The sequence below is a fragment of the Equus asinus genome, chromosome 4 (genome assembly GCF_041296235.1).
Source record: "Equus asinus isolate D_3611 breed Donkey chromosome 4, EquAss-T2T_v2, whole genome shotgun sequence".
In the NCBI taxonomy this organism is placed as follows: Eukaryota; Metazoa; Chordata; class Mammalia; order Perissodactyla; family Equidae; genus Equus; species Equus asinus.
The window spans coordinates 124172845-124195339 of record NC_091793.1 but is presented as its reverse complement, the minus strand read 5'-3'; the positions used below and the strand labels follow the sequence as shown (position 1 = coordinate 124195339).

Genomic DNA, 22495 nt, shown 5'->3' with positions numbered 1-22495 from the left:
AGGCATCATGCTCTACAATGAGCTTCCCCACAAGGACAGCTGCCTCTCCCTATTGGTCCATGTCTTTTTCTTTTAAAAAAATTTCAAAAGAAGAAGAAATATGATTATGACAACCTATTTGAGCCATACTTTCAAGCAGTTTCATTATAATGCTATTTTTACACTTTCAAAGAACAGTGGTTCAACAAATGAGATATTTCCAAGATACGCATTATAAATATTACATCATAATCTCACGAAAGAAATTTGATCTCTTCCAGAACTAGTTTATTAAATGATTCTTTTAATCAAACTGATTCTTGACAGAAACTTCTCTCTTATATTCACTATCTGGGAAAGATATTATCTTCTAAAAATATGAAATATTAACAGATTTAATTAATGGCAACCACTACATGAAAATGATTTTTAATGTTCTTATTCTGAAAGCACTCTTAGAAATGTTAGCATCTATTTCATTTTATAGATTTTGGAGTAATTGCTATTAAGAATGTATAGTTCAGTGTGACTATAGCAACTGAAGATTCAAGGAGTAGGGCAAACGGAGATTAAGTTGGCATGAGAGCCAGACACTGCTTCCAAAAAGATTAGCCATTAATCGTAGTATTTTTTAAACTGCTATGTTTAATGGCTTAATATTATGCTATTTATCTTCATAACATAATATACATATATAATAGATTCTTTAGAGGTGGATTAATACCTCTAGTTACAGTAATCCAAAGAAGGCCTTTTTGATGCATTTTAATTTAAACTCATATACAGTAAATATTTTTCTTTCTTTTTTTTTTTTTTTTAACTGCTGGGCGCTGTGTTTCTGACGCAGGAGATTTGGGTGGGGCTTGAGAATCTCCATTTCTTTCTTTTTTTATTGTTTCATTTATTTTATCGAGGTCGTATTACTTTATAACATTGTGTAATTTTAGGTGTATATTATCCTATATCAGTTTCTGTATACACTGCCTCATGCTAACCACCCAAAGTGTAATTTTTTTCCTCACCATGCATATGTGCCTCTCTACCCCTTTCGCCGCCCCCCTGCCCTCCTCCCCCAGTAACAACTAATCTATTCTTTTCGTCCACTTGTTAGTTTACCTTGCACATGTGAGTGAAACCATACGGTGTTTGTCTTTCTCTGTCTGGCTCATTTCATTTAACATAAAACCCTCAAGCTCCATCCACGTTGTTGCAAATGGGATGACTTTCTTATAGCTGAGTAGTATTCCATTGTGTATACACTTGAGTTGCTTCCACGTCTAATAATTCCCATTATTGGGAATAATGCTGCAATGAACATAGGGGTGCAAACATCTCTTTCTATGGTTGATTTCATGTTCTTTGGATAAATATCCAGTAGTGGAATTGCGGGATCATACATTATTTTTATTTTTAATTTTTTGAGAAATCCCTATACTATTTTCCATAGTGGCTGCACCAGTTTGCATTCCCACCAGCAGTGTGTGAGGGTTCCCTTTCATCCACATCCTTTCGAACATTTATTTCTTGTGTTGGTAATTATAGCCATTCTGATGGGTATAAGGTGATATCTCATTGTAGTTTTGATTTGCATTTCCCTAATAATTAGTGATGTTAAACACCTTTACATGTGCCTGTTGGGCATATGTATATCTTCTTTGGAAAAATGTCTGCTTATCCTCTGCTCATTTTTGTTTTCTTTTGGTGTGGAACATTGGCCCTGAGCTAACATCTATTGCAAATCTTTCTCTTTTTACTTGAGGAAGATTGTCACTCAGCTAACATTTATGCTAGTCTTCCTCTATTTTGTATGTGGGATGCTGCCACAGCATGACTTGATGAGCAGTGTGTAGGTCTGCACCTGTGATCCAAACCTGTGCAGACCTGGCTGCTGAAGGGGAGCATGTGAACTTACCACTAGGCCACCAGGCCAGCCCCAATCCTCTGCCCATTTTTTGATTGGATTGTTTGTTTTTTTGTTGTTGACTTGTATGAGTTCTTTACATATTCTAGAAATTAACCTTTTGTTGAATATAGATTTTAAAATATTTTCTCCCAGTTACCAGGTAACCCAGGGTTACCTTTTCATTATTTTCATGGTTTCCTTTGCCTTGCAGAAGATTTTTAGTGTGATGTAGTCCCAATTATTTATTTTTTCTTTTGTTTCCCTTGCCTGAATAGACATGGTATTCAAAAAGATGCTGCTAAGCCTGATGTCAAAGAGTGTACTGCCTATATTTTCTTCTAGGAGTTTTATGGTTTCAAGTCTTACATTCAAATCTTTCATCCATTTGGGGTTGATTTTTGTGTACGGTATAAGAGAATGGTCTATTTTCATTCTTTTGCGTGTGGCTCTCCTGTTTTCCCAACAGTGTTTATTGAAGACTTTCCTTTCTCCATTGTATGTTTTTGGCTCCTTTGTCAAGGATTAGCTGTCCACAGATATGTGGTTTTATTTCTGGGCTTTCAGTTCTGTTCCATTGATCTGTGTGTCTGTTTTTGTGCCAGTACCATGCTGTTTTGATTACTATAGCTTTGTAGTACCTTTTGAAGTCAGAGATTCTGATGCCTCCAAGTTTGTTCTTTTTTCTCAAGATTGCTTTGGCTATTTGGGGTCTATTGTCATTCTGTATAAATTTTAGCATTCTTTGTTCTACTTCCATGAAGAATATCATTGGGACTCTGATTGGGATTGCATTGAATCTGTAGATTGCTTCATGTAAGGACATTTTAACTTTGTTTATTCTTCCAATCCCTGAGCTTGGAATATCTTCCTATTTCTTTGTCTTCTTTGATTTCTTTCAATAGTGTTTTATAGTTTCCCATGTATAGGTCTTTCACCTCCTTGGTTAAATTTATTCCTAGATATTTTATTATTTTTGCTGCAATTGTAAATGAGATTGTATTCTTGAGTTCTCTTTCTGTTTGTTATTAGTGTATAGAAATGCAAGTGATTTTTGTAAGTTGATTTTGTACCCTGCAACTTTGCTCTAGTTGTTGATTATTTCTAATAGTTTGCTGGTGGATTCTTTATGGTTTTCTATATAGAATGATGTTGTTTGCGATCAGTGAGAGTTTCACTTCTTCCTTTCCAATTTGGATATCTTTTATTCCATTTCTTGCCTAATTACTCTAGCCAAAACCCCCAGTATGATGTTGAATAGGATTGGAAAAAGTGGGCACCCTTGTCTTGTTCCTGTTCTCAGAGGGATGGCTCACAGTTTTTCCCCATTGACTATGATGTTGGCAGTGGGTTTGTCATATATTGCTTTTGTTATGTTGAGGTTGTTTCCTTCTATACCCATTTTATTGAGAGTTTTTATCATAAATGGATGTTGGATCTGCATCTATTGAAATAATTATGTGATGTTTATTCCTTGTTCTGTTAATGTGGTGTATCACATTGATTGATTTGTGGATATTGAGCCATCTCTGCATCCCTGGTGTATATCCCACTTGATCATGGTGTATCATTCTTTTAATATACTGCTATATCCAGTTTGCCAGTGTTTTGTTGAGGATTTTTGCCTCTATGTTCATCAGTGATATTGGCATGTAATTTTCCTTCTTTGTGGTGTCCTTGTCTGGTTTTGTGATCAGGGTGATCTTGGCCTCATAGAATGATTTAGGAAGCATTCTGTTTTCTTCAATTTTTTGGAGTAGTTTGCAAAGGATAGGTACTAAATCTTCTTTGAATGTTTGGTAGGATTCTCCAGAGAAGACATCTGGTCCTAGACTTTTGTCTTTGGGAGGTTTTTTATTACTTTTTCAGTCTCTTAACTTATAATTGATCTATTCAGATTCTCTATTCCTTCTTGATTCAGTTTTGGGAGGTCGTACGAGTCTAAGAATTTATCCACTTCTTCTAGGTTATCCAATTTGTTGGCATATAGTTTTTCATAGTCTTTTGTATTTCTGTGGTATCCATTGTAATTTCTCTTTTTTAATTTTTAATTTTATTTATTTGAGACTTTTCTCTTTTTGTCTTAGTGAGTCTGGCTAAGGGTTTGTCAATTTTGTCTGTCTTTTCAGAGTCAGCTCTTAGTTTCATTGGTCCTTTCTAGTGTTTTCTTGTTTCTGTTTCATTTATTTCTGCTCTAATTTTTATAATTTACCTCCTTCTGCTGAGTTTGGGCTTTGTTCTTCTTTTTCTAGTTCTGTTAGGTGTAGTTTAAAATTACTTATTTGAGATTTTTCTTGTTTGTTGAGGTAGGTCTGTGTTGTTAAGAATTTCCCTCTTAGAATCACTTTTGCAGCATCCCATGAGTGTTGGTATGTTATATTTTCATTTTCACTTGTCTCCAGCTATTTTTCGATTTCTCCTTTGATTTCTTCAATGATCCAATGGTTGTTCAGTAGCATGTTGTTTAGTCTCCACATATTTGTGACTTTCCAAACTTTTTTCTTGTAGTTGATTTCTAGTTTTATAGCATTGTGGTCAGAAAAGATGTTTGATATGACTTCAATATTATTAAATTTATTAAGCCTTGCTTTGTTAACCAACACATGGTCTATCTTTGAGAATGTTCCATAAGCACCTGAGAAGAATGTGTGTTGTTCTGTTTTTGGATGAAGTGTTCTATATATATCTATTAAGTCCATCTAGTCTAGTGTTTCACTTAAGACCACCATTTCCTTGTTAAATTTCTGTCTAGCTGGTCTATCCATTGATGTAAGTGGGATGTCAAGGTCCTCTGCTATTATTTTGTTTCTGTCAATTTGTCCCTTTAGGTCCATAAGTAGTTGCCTTATATACTTTGATGCTCCTGTCTTAGGTGCATATATATTCATAAGTGTTATGTCATCTTGGTGGAATGTCCCTTTTATCATTAGATACTGACCCTCCTTGTCTCTCATTGTCTTTTTTATCTTGAAGTCTGCTTTGTCTGATATAAGTACGGCAACACCTACTTTCTTTTACTTTCCATTTGCTTGGAGTATTGTCTTCCACCCCTTGACTCTGAGCCTGTGTTTGTCTTTAGAGCTGAGATGTGTTTCCTGGAAGCAGCATGTTGTTGGGTCTTGTTTTTGAATCTATCCAGTCACTCTGCTTTGATTGGAAAATTCAATCCATTTACATTTAGAGTTATTATTCATATATGAGGGCTTAATACTGCCATTTTCTTTTGTTTTCCTGTTGTTCTATATTTCCATTGTCTCTCTTCTCTTGTATTTCTGACTGCCATTTCAGTTTGGTGGTTTTCTCTGATAGTTTTCTCTTTACTTATGATTTGTGGCTCTACTCTGATTGTTTGTTTAGTGGTTACCATGAAGTTTGTATAAAAGATCTCATAGAAAAGATAGCCCATTTTCTGATACACTCCTATTTCCATTAACCTAAAGACATGCCTTCCCTTTTGTCTTTCCATTCTGAGTTGTTGTTGTCACAAATTCTTTTTTGTGTTGTGATTTTGTGATTGAGTGTTTATAGTTAGTTTTTATGCTTTCCTTCCCTTTATATTTTACATTATAATTGTTTTAACCTGTTCTGATAGAGATCTGCAATTTTTTTATTTTGTCTATTTATCTCCTTGCTCAAAGCTTTGTAAATCTTTGTATTTTTATTACAGGTAGGAGAGCTTCCTTCATTATTTCTTGTAAGGGAGGTATAGTGGTCATGAACTCTCTCAGCTTTTATTTATCTGGGAAATCTTTTATTTCTCCATCATATCTGAAGGATGGTTTTGCTGGATAGAGTATGCTTGGCTGGAAGTTTTTGTCTCTCAGTGTTTTGAATACATCATTCCATTCTCTCCTAGCCTATAAGGTTTCTGCTGAGAAATCTACTGAATGCCTGATAGAGTTTCCTTGTAGATTATTTTCCTCTGCCATGCCGCCCCTAATATTTTTGCTTTGTCATTGACATTTGCCAGTTTTACTATTATATGCCTTGGAGAAGGACTTTTTGCATTAATGTAATTAGGAGTTCTATTGGCTTCATGTACTTGTAAGTCCAGTTACTTCTCCAGGTTTGGGAAATTCTCAGCTATTATTTCTTTGAACAAGCTCTCTGCTCCTTTTTCCCTCTCTTCTTCTGGATTATCCATAATCCTTATATTGCCTTTACTAATTGAGTCAGATATTTCTCAAAGAATTTCTTCATTTTTTAAAAAATCTTAGCTCTCTCTCCTCCTCTACCTGTAGCATTTCTATATTTCTGTTCTCTAATTCACTAATTCTGTCCTCCGTAATATCAAGTCTGTTTTTTATGGTTTCTAGATTATTTTTTATCTCATTAGTTGTGTTCTTCATATCCAGAATTTCTGCTTGGGTTTTTTTTAGAGTGTCAATCTCTTTGCTGAAGTATTCCTTATTCTCATTAGTTTTATTCCCAAGCTCATTGAACCGTCTTTCTGAGTTTTCTTATAGCTCATTGAGTTTCTTTATGACAGTTATTTTGAATTCTCTGAAATTTAGATTATACATTTCTGTAACTTCAGGATTGGTTTCTGGAAAATCGTCATTTTCCTTCTGCTCTGAAGTGTTACTGAGTTCTTCATGGTGTTGGAAGAATTGATCCTTTACTGGCACATTTTTGGTAGTATCAGATCACAGATTCCACCTGCTACTGCTGGGGAGGAGCAAGAGCTGTGTTTTCTGATCCTGCCCTGACTGTTGTAAGTTTTGCTACTCTGAATTTGCTCAGCCTGGTTGTAGCTGCTCTGCAGGTTGCACTCACGTGGGCAGGGCCTCTGTGCTAGTTGAGTGGATTGGGCACTGTAGATGAGGCCTCTGTGCTTGGCAGGGAACCAGCTGAGCTGCTGCACACTAGGCAGGAAGGGAGCCTTCACATGGGCTGAGCCCTCACTTGGTGGGTTCTGTGAGCTACTGTGCTCCACAGGCAGAGGTGCCTTCTGAGTGGGCAGGGCACCTTCCCTCCTGCACTGTGCTCAGTGGGCAGGTGCCTTCACAGCCCTGAGCCTGCACCACTGGGTGTAAAGTGTTCCCATCAGCAGTGCTGCTGTAGCACAGTGGACACTCTCACAGATTGGGCTGCACCCCTGAAAGCATTTGTGAAGGCTGGGCCATCCCCACCTCCTCTTACAGTCACACTGGCCACTGTAGGGATCCATGACCTGGCTTGCTGCCACTGGGGAGGGGGAGGAGTGCACTCGTCTAGTTCCACTGCCTTCCAGGGATCCAGTCTACCCATCTTCAAATGTATAGCTGTGTAGGCTCTCAGAAGTCCTGTTGTGCTGTGCAGGGAATCCTCTGCTGGTTAATTAATGTCTGTTTAGTTGTGACTTGGAGGGAAGAGACTAAGGGAAGAACTCACTCTGTCATGATGCTGATGTCATTCCTCAGTTATCAGTAAATATTTTCTTTAGTTAGCATAAATAGCTCTTTTGCAAATTAAGATATATTTCTTTGCCCTAACTTTAAGTAAATGAAATGGCCTATTCATTAATAAGACAGTGTTTAAATTGAGATAATTTTTGCAATGCCATTTATAAAATTCTTGGAAATTTTTCTCCAGGTTGTACTTTAGAGTCAAGCTCTAAGAACTGACTCAACCCAGCTGTATTAGGCTGGTAGGGCTGCCATATAAAAATATCACACACCAGAAGGCTTAAACAACATAAATTAATTTTCTCACATTTCTGAAGGCTGGAAGGCCAAGATCAAAGTGTTGGCAGGTTTGGTTTTTCATGAGCCCTCTCTTCTTAGCTTATAGATGTCCACTTTCTCACTGTGCCCTCACATGGCCTTTCTCTGTATATGAGCATCCCTAGTGTCTTTTTCTCTTCTCATAAGGACATTAGTCTTATTAGATTAAGGCCCCCACAATGATGACCTCATTTAATTTTAATTATTTCCTTAAAGAACCTATCTCTAAATAGAGTCGTGTTGGGGCTTAGTGCTTCAACGTATGAATTTTTGGAGGCTGGCCCAGTGGCATAGCAATTAAGTTCATGCACTTCACTTCTGTGGCCTGGAGTTTGCCAGTTCAGATCCCAGGTGCAGACCTACATACTGCTTATCAAGCCGTGCTGTGGCAGGCGTACTACATATAAAACAGAGGAAGATGGGCACAGATTTTAGCTCAGGGCTAATCCTCTTCAGCAAATAAGAGGAGGATTGGAGGCAGATGTTAGCTCAGGGCAATCTTCCTCAAAAAAATCATTTAGTTAATTTAAAAAATATGTGAATTTTTTGGGGAAAAATTTAGTTCATAATGCTAACAATTTCTAAGAAATTATTTCACAGAAGAATATGGCATTGAAATAGGTAAGAGTTACTTGAAAAATTTTAAAGTTATCCTGGGTAATAACTAAGTTGGTTCCCTATTTAAAAAATAATAATCCATATCTTCAATATACCAGTTACTCCCAAACTTAAATTGTTATGTAAAAGCTTCTTACATATCAGCCCTTCAAAAAAGAATTTTTAAGCCAAATATTTTATAAATCATTCACAATTAAAAGACTTTTCATGGCTGAATGCCAAGTTGACGTCAGAGAAACTACTAGTTTCCTGTCATAGACACTATTAGAAGCTGCAAGACTCTATAAAAATGTTTTCTATGTCAGTAAGTATACTTTTCAGATCTATACTTTTCCTCAGATTCTTCAAAAAGATATGTTTCTCTTTCCTTAATCCTTCAATATTTTGCAATAATGCCCCTTAGAAAAATCATTTATTTTATTTTTCTTGCTGATCATAATGTGAAGATACATCTGCTTGCCAACAGACATTTTGAGTATTGACTTTGACTATGCTCACTGTTCTCTAGGGTTTCATCAAAACCCCTTTTCGTGTCAGAAGTTCAAAGACAGGCATATACACATAGCTTTTAACCAAAGTCTCAACATTTAGGAAGCATTTATCTCAGCATTTGTCTAGATTTTTCTAGTGTAGAATTGTCTCATATTCTCTATCCCAAATATTATCATCTGGAGTTCTCACACTTTGACCAATAGAATGCATAAAAACCTCTTTCTCCAGGAACTTCAATATATTGCTACCAGGCCTCTTGCTACTTCACTCCTTCCCTATAGGGCTGGATTTATGGGATTAACACTTAACCACAGAGATTATTAAGATAGCACCTGTGTCTACTCCTAACCAAATCAATCAATCAACCAATCAACAAACAAGGGGTATTTCTTGTTTTCTGGGAAATGAAATTCCTGGATGAATGGTAAAAAAATACAAAAAGAATAGACACATTTCTCTGGCTGCCTTAAAACAAAAACAAAAACAAAAACGCCCACACTTACTAATTTCTTGAAGAGCACAGCTCTCAATCCTCTGAGTTTCAGAGAAGATAGTGAATTTGGGATGATGTGTGTGTCAACTTTCTGTTTTTGGGTAGGCGCTTATTGTTTCTGGGTCCAGCTCTACAGTAACTGGAGTGCCTCCACCATCCTGGGAAAATCTGTCTTAAATGTCAGTGTTTTGAGGTGTGTTTCTTCAACTTCTGTGTATTCAAGGTGTAACTGGCATAAAGATAGCAGATGGCATACATTGCATAGGTTGCCAGTCAGATACCATTTTTAGCCAAGATTCACGTATGTCCTTTGATGTTAGGCATTATTTATTCTATTATGATAAAAGAAAGATTGTGTTTTCAATCTTCTATAGATTTGGTGGCTAATAATTATTACCTCTCAATGAAAAGTGGATTTTAAATGATTTCATTATGACACTCTGCTGCCTACATTAATATGTGAGCAGTTGGTTTAAAATGTCATGTACTTATAACTTTAATATCTAAAGTTACTTTTACATTTAAGAATGAAACACTGTTGACTAATATTGAGGAATTTAAAAACCTCTTTGGATAAAAATATGCTAATTGGTTTTCTTAGATAACTATAATTACACTACTTTCCCATCCTCACACCCTAATAAAACATAGGAGAAAAGAGAACTTCCCTTCCATAAATGAAATTTTTCATAAATAAAATATTTGTTATGCTGAAATCCCAATTGAGTTATGGTACTTTCCAGTCCATTCTTCTTCTTCTTCTTTTTTTTTTTGGTGAGGAAGATTGGCCCTGAGCTAACATCTATTGCCAATCTTCCTCTTTTTTTCCTTTTCTCCCCAAAGCCACAGTACATAGTTGTATATCCTAGTTGTAAATCATTCTAGTTCTTCTATGTGGGATGTCACCACAGCATGGCTTGATGAGCAGTGTATGTCAGGCCCAGGATCTGAACTAGTGAACCCCAGGCTGCTGAAGCGGAGTACGCAAACTTAACCACTCAGCCATGGGGCTAGCCCGTGGTGCTTTCCATTCTTCCTGCCGGGTGACAACAATTAATGATATCTAGTATTAAACTTGTTTCATAATAATAACTAACTGAGTGCTTACTAGTGTGCCAGAAAATGTTCTTAGCTCCCTACATACTAATTTCTCATGTAATAGTCACATCAGCCCTAAATAGGATATATTATTAGCCCTGAGCTAACTGCTGCCAATCCTCCTCTTTTTGCTGAGGAAGACTGGCCCTGAGTGCACATGTGTGCTCATCTTCCTCTGTTTTCTATGTGGGACACCTACCACAGCATGGCTTGCTAAGTGGTGCCATGTCCACACCAGGGATCTGAACCGGTGAACCTCGGGCCACTGAAGCAGAATGTGTGCACTTAACTGCTGCGCCACTGATCTGGCCCCACTTTTGTCCTTTTGCTATGTGAATAATAACATCTTAAATAATATTATAGTCCTTTAAGTTTCTCTTGCTTTCCTCCTATGGGAGTGGGGCTGATAGAATTTAATTAACTTGGAACAAGTATGATATAACCATTACAGATAGAGCCACCATCAGATAGAGATAGCAATTACCTTATAAGGTTTAAAATATAACAGCTGACAGTAATCACATATAGTAATATACGATGTCAAGGAAAACAGAATGAGTGTTTCAATCTCTTTAAAATTTGAAATTCTGAGATGTAAATATTTTGCCCATTTGATATTCATGCTTTTCTCTTTGTCTTTGTTACTTCTTTTGCCCATGTTACTTTCTCCATCTGGACTATTCTCTCTCTCTCTCTCTTTCTCTCTCCCTCTCTCTCTGACAGATGCTTAGATCACAATAATATCTCCTTTGTTGGTCCAGAGGAAAATCCTGAGGCTCTACTAAGGTTATTTCCTGAATCAAAACAAATAAATTTGTTTGAAAAGCTGATCCAAAGGAGGAGGGGGGGAAAAGACTTTAATGTGATAAACATTTTCCCAGGGATTTCAGGGCTATTATCCATCATTATTTGGTAAACAGAGTCAATTAAAGGCATTCACATGTAAAACATTTCTTACAAAGAGCTCACAGTGACTCTTACAGTCCTGGGAGAAAACCATGGGGAGGAGAAGAGGGGAGGAGGAAAGACTTCAGACCTTTAACCGAGAGTAATTGGAAACATTTTATGTGCTCTGAATTAATTTATTTGTGCCCTCTTTAAAATGTAATTGCTACTTCATTTTTAGGAAAAAGCAAATTCTATATTTCCACATAATGTTCTAATTACAAATTGTGTAGAGCATAGAGGAAGGGAGAACAGGAAAAAAAGCCTAAAGAAAAAAACCGCATTTGTAAATCTTATTTTTTTTCTTGATCTAGCTATTTTTTAGCTATCACTGGAGTATAATCATTTCACTCCGCTATACCATGATTACATTACTTCATTTCCTTTACTAAAATTTTGTTGGTAGCTTTTCTGAGAGGGGAGGGTTTGTATGTGAATTACAATAAAGTCCAAACGCCGTCCGGGACTATCACAAGAGCAGAAACAACCAGCTGCAGAAGAGAGTTTTCAAGTTTTCCCTTGTAGGCAACAGAGGACTCCAGCGCAAGATCATAGTGAATTCATTGGTTTATTTCTGCAGCCGGTGTCTGGGGTCCTGCATCATCCTAACTTTTTAAAAGAAAGATACATAGTACATAACGTAATTTTATGAATATCATGTTAGTCGTCTTTGGATTTCATTTCTAGATTCTCTACTTCTTAACAATATTTTAAATAAACTTTAAAATATATTGTCATGCTTCTTAAATGTTGCCTTACTCATCTATTAATGAAGACATTAGGAGAAAGAAAAAAATGAAAAAAACCTCACTATTAGCTAAAAAACAAAATCCAAATATGTTTTCTAACTATGTAAATAAACATCAAAATAGCATTATTTTGCAAACTGTAATATTTTGGTGCATGCATATCTGAAATAAATTAGTGGGAAAAAGTTCCCCTTTTTTGGGGGGGCTTCAATACTTAATGTATTTGCATTAATATATGTGTCTTGGATATAATTGATATTTTTCCCTCAGAATAATAGAATTAAAGAAAAAAAAAAGGACCTTAAGAATCTAGTCCAATACTCTTATTTTACAAAAAAACAAAAAACAACCTCAAAACTGAGACTACCAAAGATAAATGGTTTTGCTCAAATTATACAGAGCTTGCATGGTGATGGAAACCAAGATGACATGTAGAGGTGGAATATTAGCAACCTTAATGCGCTATACACAGGAAGCCTAGGCCACATGTGTTGTTATTAGAACCAGCCTTCAATCTGTTCCCGCTGCCATCTCCAGGTTCGTTAAAATTAGAACCTTGGGTTTATTCACATTCAACCTGATGCTATTTGAATTTTTTAAATGCAATTTTTTACCTAAATATATGCTTATTGCTAAAGAAGGCTTTAATATCAAGCAGTATATATTTATATCTCTCAGTCCTCACCTCATGCCCGAGGACTTCTCATTCACTTATTTTTAAATTTGGATTTTTTTCCCTTAAAATAGAAGTGAATAAAAGTCAACGTCAGCACAGATTTCTAGGATTAACAGGCAAAAATACATGACTAAAATTTTGAAAATGTGCTATTTAAAAATTAAAAGAAGTAGTTCATTTGAAAATGTTCATAACTTTCCTGTTTTGATTACCATGATGTTATCACCTACCAACTTTTAAAATTTTCTTCAAAGTATGAGAAAACACTTTCTTTGACTAGTTTAAGTCTCTTCTTCATTTTACCAGTGGTGGAGACAAACATTCTTAACTAGTCTTTTACTCTTCGTAAGACACATAAATTTTGCTGTGATCAGTCTTTGTAAATCATTAAAACAATGTGAATTATTATAACTATGGACACATATTTTGTAGCAGATAATTATTTCATTTATTTATTTATTTAAAAACTCAGTGACACACCAGGCAGTGCCCTGGGGACTTGCAGCTGAGTAAGGCAATGCTTTCTAATGCCCTCAAATAGCACTCACATTTGGAGGGGAAGATAGAAAAACAGACCCAGGTTTAGGGTGATAATGCGCTATTCAAGGATGCTTAAAAAAGGAGCAGAGGTAATGAGGAGGGAAGTCAAAGGAAATGAGAAGTTCAGATAGGATTTCTTGAGGATTTCTTGAGAGCCAAAGTCCTGAAAAGACAGTAATCAGATCCTTCATAAAGCATCGTTAGCATTATTAGACAAAATAGCTCTGTTTTTTCCAAAATTCTGCTTTTCCTACATCCGACTAAAAGATTTTCCAGTTAAATAGTTGATGTATATGTTTAATAATGTTGAGTCCATCACTCCTTCCCTGACTAGGCAATAAACTAGGAAAACCTTTCCTTCTGTCTTCCAGTTTTAGCTCCCTCTCCCTGTCTCACTGTCTCTCATATTATAACTGTGTGCGCACACACATACACGCTCTCTGAAAAAGGGGACCAAACCATGTCTTTTTTCAAACATTTACTGATCACTGACTCTAAGTGCCAACAACAGCATTATAAGAAGCGGTTAGTTAAAAAGACCATAGATCTAACTAAATAAATAAACAAAACAAATAATGTTACATCCAGTACATCCTGGTTGTATTTTTTCTCGCCAGCGTACCTTCCATCAGACAGAGGCAGAATTCTCCTAAGATGTTTTTCATGATGAAGATGTTTAGCAGGAAATTTAAGTTTGAATTGTGGATTGAATATTCTGTACATCTTCACTAGTTAAAGAATTAATTTCCAATTTTTAAAAGTACATGTTTTCTTACAAATAATTTTCATAAAATAGTAAAAGCTAAATCAAAATATATGCAATTTTACAGTACAACAAATTATTTTCAAGCCTAAAAAGTCATTTTAGATGATAAAGTCTTGTTTTTATTGTTTCTTTGCCAAACATGAACATAACGTTTTTTTTTTTCCTCTGGGGATGGTGGTGGGGTGGTCCAGAATCAAATTTTGACAATACGAAAGAAGTGATAAATACATAGCCCAACATTGGTACTATTTTATATTAAAAGTCAACATTATGTTTTAAAACATAAATAATAATTTTTGTTTAATTAAATTAATAACACTACTGATTTGATTATTTTGTTTTAATTATTTTGTATGTATGTATTATGTCTTAATTATTATTTTGGACAACAAAATAACTAATAACCATTCTGGCTTTTCTTTCTTTCTCCTAGAACCAGTTACATTTTATATCCTTGCACCGTTTTATCTCTAACTAATAACCCCTTGCTATATCCAGATAAGGTATATGAGACATTCAGTTTCACTGGTGTTCCTGATCCAGAAAATGATTAAGCAAATAAAAATCAACAGTTGATAACAAACACAGAAGTCTTCTTAGGGTAGGTGTTTGTGACAAAGCAGAAAAGACTTCACTTCCTTAATAATATTGTCAGAGATCCAAAGAAAAGATGAGGAAGACTTGAGCCGTGGTGTTTATTACCATTCTTTGAAGAAAGACCTAATACATATATATGTAATATATATGCACCTCCTAACAGAGTAAGGGTCAGCACTGTTATGCACAAAGCAAAGTAGCTATGAAGAGAAGACAAGTGATTTTGGAGATGACACCCATTGTCACTCTCCCTTGAATATGTTAAATCCCATGCCTTTGGTGGCCGATGAAGTTCTCTTTGACAGAAAGCCGAGAATATTGGCATAGTTAAATATTCACACGCAATTTTATTCAAAATTGCTAGTCTTTTCACTGGGACCAATTAAGAAAATAAGACATTTTCTTTCTGCTGCAGGGAAGAGAGGGATCATTACCTCTCAAATACTTATCACCTCGCAGATTGTGACAGGTGATTTCGGGTTCTGAGATTTAAGCCCCACAGGATATTTGAGAGACCTGTGGCACGCCCATCCGGGGGAGCCGCAGAAACCCAGGCAAGGGTTGATTTCCGTCTACATTCTCGGTTAGGAAATCCCGAAGCTAGTATCCCAAACCAGCGCCTGTCCACGCAGAACCTGTCCTCTCTCTCCTGCATCTTGCTTTCTACTGTTTTCCTGTCTTTTTTTTTTTTTTTGCCAATACAAGTCCCCTACTGCTATTTTTTTAAAAAATGTTATCTGCTGCCAAAAGCAGCATACTATTCAGACAGACTTATTGACTCCTGCCCCAGAAAGCCACATGTGAGTTTTCCAGCCCTTGCCTCCAGCAAAGTGGCCATCAGGCTATCTTTTATTTACTTTCATCTTCTTCTGTGGCTTTTTCCCCCGCTGACATTGCTGTACAGACTTTCGGTGGGAAACACTTCTGGCTGGAAAGACAGACACACATAATATGACAACCCTAACAATGCATAGGATTAATTTGAAGCGACCAAGACAGACCTCAGGATGTTGTGATTCTCTTCTCTCCCCGCGCCTCCCCCCGGAAAACGGCTTATTAGGTACCTAGGGAACAATTCTATAGGATTAAGTTACTCTCTTTCAGGTATTTTAACTTTTACAAAAAAAGGACTTATTTTCCGTAATGATTTTTTTCCTCTTTATTGGGGAAAAAAATCTTACTCAAGAGGACAGATTTTTGACTTGACTTTTTAAAATGGTAAATTTTCGGGGCAATTGTCTCTTCTTTTGTTTCTTCAAGGTATTTTGCATTTTCACTAAAATGCACCATCTTAAGACTTAGAGAGGAAGCAGTCAAGTCAGGAAAATGTTTTACTGTGGTTGTTAAGGTCTGTTACATACACTATGTCAAGCGTGACAGGGCATTTTTTCTTTAACACATCCTCATCCATTAAGGCTGAGATTCAGAAAAAGTGCTTGGCACAACAATTTAGCAGGAAAGAAAGCTATTTTAAAAGTCTTTTGGGAACATGTTTGTGAAACAGGAAAAAACATACAATTGAGTTGATAATAGCACTCCGCAAAGGTTAGACTCACCGAAATGGCTTTGCCATCTTTTTTCACAGAGAACGTGTTGTTCTGAAGCAGCGGTTCTCACTTAAGCACGGCTTAATTCAGCAAAGAGCTTCTTCCTGTGCGACTTCTTCTGCACTGGAAAATCTATTTTTAAATTACAACCCAGACTTAGTCACAGGGTAAATAATTAAAAATAAGCTGTGTTTGGTATGTGCGCAATTTACAGCACTTTGTAGAGGGCATCACGGGACTGTGTGCCCAGCAAATTTCTCCATCCCATATGCAGTTTTCTACTCATTAATTCCCCCAAAGACTCTCGAGTGCCCTGCAGGCCTGCACCTTCACTTTCCCTCACACAAGCTTGGCTCATTTCTGTACCCAGGCTTTTGAGTCTCTAGGTCTTTGTCCCTAGAAAGTTCTAACTCTGTCCTCTATCACTGCACCTTCTTACTTACTTTGAATTCCTTAAACACTGACGGTTTGAAATGTGCTCCAATTCAATTCACAGACACACCTCTTAGACTACACTGTCTACTCCCTTCCCATGACGGACAGTCTTTCTGGACAAAATGTCACCATTTACTATTACATGATGATGAGAGTGAACTTTCTATTTTGAGGCTCTCCCTTACTGACCTCCAGAACTCTCTAGACAAACACTCCGAGACACTTTCTTCTTCAAAATGTCTGATCTGTATGCAAAAATTTTCCCACCACCCCTTTTCTGCTGCTAGATTCCCTATATTAGTGATTAGAACCTACTCAGATGCTCACGTTAGAATTTGGGGAATCTCTTCAGGTTTCTTACATTTGCTAAGTTCTCATATGCTCATAGATTAAACCATTTTAATATCTCCAACTTTTAAATACTCCTCTCCATCCCCACTATTATTAATATTATTATTATTATTATTGTGTGTGTGAGGAAGAGGCCCTGAGCTAACATCTATTGCCAATCTTCCTCATTTTGCTTGAGGAAGATTGTCCCTGAGCTGTGCGATGTCACCACAGAATGGCTGACCAACAGCGTTAGGTCTGCACCTGGGATCCCAACCTGTGAACCCCCGGCTGCCAAAGCAGAGTGCGCAAACTTAACCACTACACCACGCGGCCGACCTCCTCCATCCGCGCTGTTGTTATTCTTCGTTCCAGGTTCCAGCCTTCAGGATTACTTTCTTGCCTCACTTACTTAGAAGTTGCTGCAGTATTCTGATTTGTCTCTCTGCAACTTTCCTTGTCACCGTCTTTGAATTAATCATCCTATTTTCTAAAAAAAATATCTTGTCATAGTGCTGGACTGCTGAGTTCTCCCACAATTTTTATTCATTATTTGCAGCCAGGTTAGCAAATATTTGGAATACATGTCGTTCCTTCTCAGGATGGTGCCCCTGGCAGACATCACTGAAGCATCAGTTGACTCTCACTGAGTCTAGATTCAACTTCAACACTGCTGGTACAGCTGTCCTGCCTGCCACCACCAGCAATCAGAGGGGGCATCTTACATGAAAATCTCTAGCCTAGAGCATTAATTCAAAACTCTTCAACAGGACAAAAGATACCATCTTTAATTTGCTTTCTTGTCTTCCTGGAAAGCCTTATCTCTTAACATACCTGCATCTTTCAAGCACCTGGTACTTCCGTGTTACTGACTTTTTGATACTCCATTTAAGTGTCATATTCTCGATGTCTCTCTTTCTCTCTCTCTCCACATGCATACACACCCACCCACACACACATATACTTCCATGTAAAATGCATCATTCCATCTGATCAGACACTAAAAAATATTTATTGACTACCAATAACACTTCGTTATCCATATTTGTAAATCTGCTTTCCCCTACAAGGTTTTGACTATTTCTGAGAGCAGAAATAATAGCATTTCTGTATCCTGAGTAATTAACATAGCTTTTGGAATATACCAGTTTCCAAATAAATGTTTGAATGAATGAATAAATAAATGAATATATTAAAAAACACTAAGATGGAATTATGTTTAATGGTGTAAGAATTAGAAATCTTGTCAAGGGACAAATTTCAGTATTATCAACATTCTGTTTGCTTCTTTATAAAAATAATGGAGAACAGAGTTAATTTTAAATCAACTATGCATTTACCTGAGACACCTACATTGATTTTTCTCTTTCCTTCCTTCTTCCCAGCCTCCCTCTTTCCCACCCTTCCTCCTTCACATCCTTCCTTCCTCCCTCCCTGTTTTCCTTTCTTCCTTCCTCCCTCCCTTCCTTCCTTCCTTCCTACCCTTCCTTCTTTCCTCCCTCCCTTCCTTCTTTTCTTCCTTCCTTCGTCACTTTCTTCTTTCCATCTTTCCTGCACTTTCCTTTTACCTAGTAATAACACAATTAGTTTTACCTAGTAATAACTTCAGAAGGGAAATATTAGGATATAAGATTTTTAACCCAAGTTAATTTCCAAGAATGATCTAAAGTTCAATAATTTCTCTTCTCTTTCTTGCTAATATTCCTGTATGGTTTTTTTCTTGTTGTTATTGTTTGTAATAACACAATTAAAATATATCATAAATGTTATAAAAATATCTGCATTTGTATATAAGTGGTCAGTTTTCTACTCTTGTGAAAAACGAAATAAAAGACTGCGCAAACTTTAAAACAACAAATCACTGTCAGGAGAAAAAAGATAAACAATTATGGATACTATTTTTTTACCAAGGAAGATTAGCCCTGAGCTAACATCAGCTGCCAATCATCCTCTTCTTGTTGGGGAAGATTAGCCCTGAGCTGACATCCGTGCCCATCTTCCTCTACTTTATATGTGGGACGCCTACTACAGCATGGCTTGTCATGTGGTGCCCTGTCCGCACCCGGGATCCGAACCAGCGAACCCTGGGCCGCCGAAGCAGAATGTGAGCACTTAACCGCTGTGCCACCAGGCTGGCCCCAGCAGCATTATTTTTAATAGCTAAAAAGTGGAAACAATTCAAATGTCCATCAACTGATGAATGGATAAACAAAATGTGATATATCCATACAATGGTATATCATTTGGGAATAAAATAAAAGGAGTACTAAAACATGCTACAACATGGATAAACCTTGTAAACATTAAGCTAAGTAAAAGAAGCCAGTCACAAAAGACACATATTGTATGATTCCATTTATATGAAATGTCCAGAGTAGGCAAATGTATAGAGAGAGAGACCATATTAGTGGTTGCTTAGGGCTAGAGGAGAGTGGCAATGGGAGTGTTCTAAAATTAGATTGTGGTGATAGTTGCACAACCCTGTGAATACACTAAAACCATAGAATTATACACTTTAAATTGGTAGACTATATGGTATGTGATTTATATCATAATAAAGCTGTTTTTTTTAAAGAAAAAAAAGGAAATGCAAAGTCATGTGTATCTAAGGAAAGAATTATGCTGAGCAGAACATCCAGTTTTCTCTCTCTCTCCTTTGTCAAGAGATAAATATGTTCACATTATAAAACAAAACACATTGACCAAAAAACCTGCCTAGCTTACAGAGCATCCCATGAATGGAAAGTTTAAATCGTTCCTTCAATTTCATGTTCAACAACAACAAAATTTAGCTATGTTTTATATGTTTGGACTGTTTTGATTTGTAAGGAAAAGTGCACTTTCCTTGAAATTTGCTTTCAGAAACTACTTTTTAATTCATATGCAAATATTGTATTTCCCTTCAGAAATAACTTTTAATTTATAAAAAAATAAACATTATATATAGTTAAGGCAAAAGGTATAGTGATATACCTGGAAAACTTCCCTTAATTTTAAATAGGATCCATTGGGGCCAGCCCGGTGGCATAGCAGTTAAGTTCACGAGCTCCACTTAGGCGGCCCGGGGTTTGCCAGTTCAGATCCCAGGCCCAGACCCATGCGCCTTGTCACCATCCTTGAATTAAGCAGGGCCAGTCTTCCTCAGCATAAAGGAGGAGAATTGGAGGCAGATGTTAGCTCAGGGCTAATCTTCCTAAAAACAAATAAATAATAATGCTGCTTGAACATTCATATACAAGTGTTTGTTGGGACATATGTTTTTATTTCTCTTGGGTGTATACCTAGGAATGGAATTGCTGGGTCATATGGTAACTCTAGGTTTAAAATTTTGAAGAACTGTCAAACTGTTTTGCAAAGCGGCTATGCCATTTTACATTCCCACCAGCCATATATAATGGTTACATTTCTCCACATCCTTTCCTATATTTATTACTGTCTCTTTTTTATCATAGCTGTCCTAGTGGGTATGAAGTTGTATCTTATTTTGGTTTTGAATTGATTTCCCTATAAGTAGTGATGTTGATCATTTTTATCATGAGATTATTGGTCATCGGTATATCTTCTTTAGAGAAATGTCTTTTCAGATCTTTTGCCCATGTTTTAATTGGGTTGTTTGTTTTTTTATTATAGAGTAGTAAAAGTTCTTTTCAAAGTTCTTTATATATTCTAGACACAAGTCCTCTGTCAAATATCTGATTTGCAAATATTTTCTCCCATTCTGTGAGTTGCTGCTTCATTTTCTTGATGGTATCATTTGTTGCACAAAAGTTTCTAATTTTGATGCAGTCCAATTTGTCTATTTTTTTGCCATTTGTGCTTTGGGTATCACATCTAAAAAACATTGCCAAACACTAGGTCACAAAAAATTGTTCATATGTTTTCATCAAAGGGTCGCATTACTTTTTGAGCTGGCTGCAAATATCTTGCCACAGGCACATATTAGCTGTAGATTATCCAAGAGCATATACTGCTAAGTCTATTTCAGATTTAGAGAAAATAATCACCTCATAGATACATTTGGGTGTAAACGTTAGTTTCTGCACTCCTATTAGCGGGGCTTGGAATATGCTTTGGGAATTAATAATGATGCTTTGCTTTGATGTAAAAGAGAGTAATCTTTAGATACTTAGATTACAAGATAGAAAGGAGCTTGAAGTCATCTTATTTTACAGGTCAGGAAACTGAGGCCTGGCAGTGACTAACCTAAGAATATTCAGGCTCTGTAAGCTAGGTAGAATGGAAAATGGAATTTTCTTGGTAATCTTTCCATTATACCAGCATTTCTCGTAGTGTTAGTTAGAAATGTTTTGGTTGCAAGAGATAAAACAACAAATCAATCTTGTTTAGGCATAAAGTGTAACTTACTGGTTACATGGATGAAGAAATCCATTATGGGAGCTGATTTCAGATGTGGCCAGACTCTAGGGCTCTAACGTCCTGCAGTCTCCACCAATCCCCAGCTCTCATCTGATAGCCTCTGCTTGACTTCATTTTTTGGGATAGGTTTTCTCCATGTGGTAGGAAGGATGCATGAGGGGAGCCCAATAATCATGCTCTCCTTGCTTTGCAACCTCCGCAGAAAGAGAAAACCTTCCCTGATAACACTAACAGAGATGTCCCAGGGAGAATTCTGATGGCGTGGCTTGGACCACATTTCCATGCCTACGCCAATCTAAATCAGAGGACTGTGCTAGTCTGCCCAGATTTCAGTCACTTCCTACCTCAGTGACCAGGAAGCCAGCCTCACTTGAACAAGAGGGAATAGATTCTCTATTGGGAAGAAAGGTTCATTCCATCAGAGAAAAAAAGAACACGTGCTGGACCAACAGTATCAGCAGCGTGTGTGTGCTTCCCAAGTCCTGAGAAATGCTAAAAGGTGTCACATAAAATTTTTTTGGAGAAAGATTGAAAGCTCCAAATACCAAAAATACCATAATTTTGATGATGGACTGCTAGGTTAAGTTAAAATTCCAGCAGAATTATATATTTTTTGATTTCATCGTCTATGGAAGAAAGCATGTTTTCACATAGATTTTGACTCCTAACTTTGTGGAAGGGAAATAAGTGTAAAGCTCTTAGTCCAAAGGGCTAGAAAAATGTGTTTTGCTTCTATGCTCTTTGAGCAAGCAATTCTTTCCATATTACATCTCCTGGAGGGAGAGCGCTCCACCAAGTACAAAGCATTTTTTTTAGGCTCCCTCCCACCTTTTACTATTTGGGCTGGGGTTTGGCAGCTTGCCTCTTTCCAATAAAAAGAGGGTGACCAAAATCACCGGAAAATGGTTAATTATGTCCACAATGGGAAGATTATTCCCGTGAGTAAGTACTTCAGAGTGTAAAATGAAGTCCCAAATTTAATCACAATATTATCTCTCTTTAATGGTTATTCAACCTGGAATGTTCATTAGATTAGAAAGTAAGCAGAGTCAACTTTTTTTTGGGGTTCCAGTACAGTGCTGGTAAAAGCTTTCATCGTCAACCTAAAATTAAAGTCAAACCTGGGCAATTTTGTATCTTGTTTTTAATTGGATTAGCATGTTATACTCTTTAAGATGTGACTGATTACAACATATACAAACAATCCGCAGAGCTTTAGTTTATATAAACTCAATATTAGGAAATATG

General features: G+C 36.6%; 1 protein-coding gene and 1 long non-coding RNA gene across 4 annotated transcripts in view; one reads left to right on the top strand and one right to left on the bottom strand.

Moving 5' to 3' along the window:
• Positions 1–22495, bottom strand: part of LOC139045133 (uncharacterized) — a 166074-nt gene that overhangs the window by 5665 nt on the left and 137914 nt on the right. The window contains exon 2 of the long non-coding RNA XR_011502916.1: positions 16115–16237. This is a non-coding gene — a long non-coding RNA (uncharacterized lncRNA). The remainder of the gene's footprint in view (positions 1–16114; positions 16238–22495) is intronic.
• CALCRL (calcitonin receptor like receptor) overlaps positions 1–22495 on the top strand; it is a 103495-nt gene that overhangs the window by 29779 nt on the left and 51221 nt on the right. The gene's annotated exons all lie outside the window — the stretch shown is intronic.